Source organism: Phytophthora parasitica (genome assembly GCF_000247585.1).
Source record: "Phytophthora parasitica INRA-310 unplaced genomic scaffold supercont2.1, whole genome shotgun sequence".
Taxonomy (NCBI): domain Eukaryota; phylum Oomycota; class Peronosporomycetes; order Peronosporales; family Peronosporaceae; genus Phytophthora; species Phytophthora nicotianae.
Genome location: NW_008634126.1, coordinates 3,710,345 through 3,714,191, shown reverse-complemented (window position 1 = coordinate 3,714,191; position 3,847 = coordinate 3,710,345).

Sequence of the window (3,847 nt, the reverse complement as noted above, 5' to 3'; positions counted from 1 at the left end):
TCATTTCGCGGCTGTGTGTCATGCCCCGGCGCCCGTGTTTGCGAACGTCTCCATCGGGACTGACGTCGCCGCTCCAAAAAACGGCGACAACCAGTAGGTGCGGGGCGCCCTACTGGCCGTGAAAGGAGAGATGGATCCCTGGTGACGGATCCCCCTCCTAGCCCTCCAGTGGTTCATGCACAGTTTTTTGCCACCACTTCTGACAGCAATTCGAGACTGATTGTCGAGCGATGGTCCTTCATGTGCAGCGTGTGAGCGCGCAACATGTGCACACCCTGAGTTTGGCCCTCGAGGCGAACCCGACACGTGTCCTGATGAGCAGCGGCTCTCGAGTAAACAAGATGTGAGTGAGCATGGTCTCTCACACGCGTTCGTAGCTGAGCTCCCGCATGTGGTCGAGCGGGAGCTCCCTGGAAGACTCGATACGGTCGAGACGTGTATCCCGTATCTGGACGCCGAATCGGTCAATCGGCGTCGCGATTCGACAGACATGGCCGAGCATGGGCTCTTATCTCCTGTCTTGCAGGACGAACAACGTCCGGTGCCGTCGTGGTAGTCGAACACCACGACGGTCACGTGTTTTTCAACTGCCTCTGTTGATCCGGAGTCTGAAACCATATCCGTTATGGTGGGAGATGCCTGTGATCGTCCAGCACGCTTGTTCAAACTCGAGGTCGCACGCCCTCCGTGCGACGCCGACGCTATCACCAATCTTCCCGGCTTGTCGTGGAAACATTTCCTCCGCGACCTGAAACACGGCGAGGTTGACCAATTGTGTATGCTTGTGGCAGAGGACGCCGCATCCATCGCGGCTATCATGTTGGTTCTGCGGACTCAGCGTCCGATCCGCGATATCGTTCCAAAGGGGCCGAACCCAAAAGCGCTCGCGAAGTACGGTATGCGGCTCAGTCGTTGCCGGCTCTCCAAGCGTCTGGCATCCCTGCGGTCTCCCTAGTCCAGGAATTTATCGATATCTTCCCTGACAAGGTCCCAGCCGCCATGCCCCCAGATCGCGGCTTACGGCACAAAATCGACCTCGTGCCCGGATCGAAGTACTGCGTGACTTGACAGTGGCCCCTTCCCCGCGACCAAGTTGAAGCAATTGACGCCTACTTTGAAAGTCGCCGGCAAGCCGGCTACGTTCGCGAAACCCCATTCCAGCCCTACCTTCTGCGTTAAGCGACGGGCGAATGGAGAATTGGCCACACTTTCAACAAGCTCAACGGTGCCACGATCTCGGCGCAGACGCCGATTCCCCGCAAGGACATGGTGCTCGACACCATGTCGGGCAGCACCATTTACAGCGATTGATCTGCTGGACGGCTTCTATCAGATTCTGATGCGAGAAGACGACGTCCCGCTGACCGCTGTCAACACGCCCAGCGGAATGCTTTGGGAATGGATCGTGGTGCCGCAGGGGCTCAAAATGCCCCGGTCATCTTCAACGGAATGGTGTCCAATCGTCTGCGCCCGTATCGCGACTTCGCACCCAGCTACTTCGACGACATCTTCTTTCATAGTCATGCCGAGGACGACATGACCGACATCGAGGTCCACCTTCGGCACCTCCGCAAGGTGTTCTAAATGATGCGCGAGAACAAGCTGTATGCAAACTTGAAGAGGTACATCTTCAGCGCTCCTGAGATCCCGGTACTCGGGAGCTATGCCAGCAAGGTAGGGGTCCGCGCAGACTCAGAGAAGATTGCGGCCATGTGATTGGCCAGCTCGGCAGGACCAGAAGCAGCTGAGGCAGTGGCTCGGGCTCGCCACATACCTCCACCACTACGCGAAGAACTTCGCCGAGACCGTCCACCCGCTGTCGCAGCCCCTCAAGGCCGACGCCACATGGACATGGCGTCCTGAGCACCAGTCGGCATTCGACACGGGGAAGGCGAGCTTGTCCACCGCGCTTGTAACGGAGTTACACGCAAGTGGCTACATGTAGCCACTTGATTACGACAATGGGTTTCACGTTGGTGTGAGATATTCCAATGGTTACATTTGACAGACCACTGGTCTGTGTGCATTTAGACTTCCTATTGGTTGAAAGGCGACCTCTTTCAACCAATTAGCTTAGCAGGATTCTGCCAACCACTCGTTGGCAAACACCTTTCATTTAGACTATCCCTTTAGGAGGAAACCCAAACACAAAACAAAAACATAAATAACAGTTCTCCATTTTACGGTAAATCGGCTTTGGTTTCTTATTTAAGTAAATATATACTTACGAGTCGTAAGTATAGTTAATCTAAGTTTAAACAAACTACGCTTCCTCATACACGTGCGCTGATGTGTACGCCGAAGTAGTGGGCACACAGTGAGCCCATTACAGCCCCCGTTCTCATGCTCCCTGATCACTCGAAGCCGTTCCACGTCGTTTGCGATGCAAGCGACTACGCCACTGGGTGCGTCTTGATGCAGTTCGGCAATGGAGGGCGCGAACGAGTTATCAGCTACTAGTCTCGCCAGCTGAAGCCGGCGGAGCGCAACTACCCCGTCCGTGATAAGGAGCTCCTAGCCATGCGCTACGCACTCATCAAGTTTCGCGTGTACCTGTTGGACGAGCAGACCTTCGCCATCTACACCGACCACGCTTCGCTACGGACGGCGACCAAGAGCCCGCACCTATCCCACCGTATGGCGCGATGGCTTTCCCTCTTCTCCGAGAACAACTTTGTCGTTCGCTACAAACCTGTCAAGACCAACATCCTCGCCGACGCGTTGTCGCGTCGGCCGGACTACGCGCAGTCGGGTCGCCATGCAGTTGGCGACGAGGGCGACGACGAGTGTGCCGTGTGCACAGCCGAAGAACTCGCTGCGGTTGCAGTCGCCGCGAGCAGCCCTCCCCGCGACATGATAGCGACCGCGTACGAGTCCGACGCGGCATGCATGGAGATGATCAAGTATCTGCAAAACCCGTCCGACTCGACACGGCGACGTTTGTCAACGTGTACCCGTTCTCGCGTCGACCGACACGGCCTTGATGGTGATCTACTGACTGACCAAGTTGATCGTGACGACCCACGACGCATCGTCGTTCCGCTCGACGACGAACTTTGAGCTCGTCTCATTCACGAGTTCCACGATTCTCCCAGTAGTGGCCATCTTGGACACGAGAAGACGGTCGCGTCACTCTCGAGAGCCATCTACTGGCCGCACACGCACCAATGTGTGCACAAATGGGTACGCTACTGCGAAGCGTGTCAATGCGTGAAGCCCTCGCATTCGAAGCAAGCGCCACTTCGTTCACTCGAAGTGGCTGCTGCGCCGTAGTCGTCCGTCGGCACGGACTTCGTCTTCGGCCTTCACCGTGATGCGCAAGGGCGTCCGGGAATTTGTGGTGAAGCGACAGTTGGCTTTTACGAACAAGAAGCTGAGTGATGGGAAGTGACCCGATCCAGCCCTGAGACTCGTGGTCGACGACGGTGCATCAGTGATTACGTCATCATCTGTGAGGATTACGTAATCATCGGAGTGGATCGAGATGATGCAATCATTTGGATACATGATCTACCGACAAGGACTCGATCTACTGTTGACATATCAACTGATTTTGACTCATGGTAAGTACCACGCGACCAGGCTTCAGAGGGGATAGAAAGGACATCACAGGATGGGTAGAAAGTATTGGACCGCTAGGACTTAAAGGAATAACAGAGTGGAATTTGCCTTATCAAGAACAAGTGTCTTCGGTTCAAGATTAGAAGGCTGTAGCGGGAAGTATATTGGCCCATACAGTACTCAAGTCATTCTACGAAGGGCACGCGTCAGTCGCCGAAGTTAGCAGCTTGGCCGGTCGATCGTCTCCGCTCTCGCCCTCAACTCCCCCGCTATAGGAAGCGGTCAA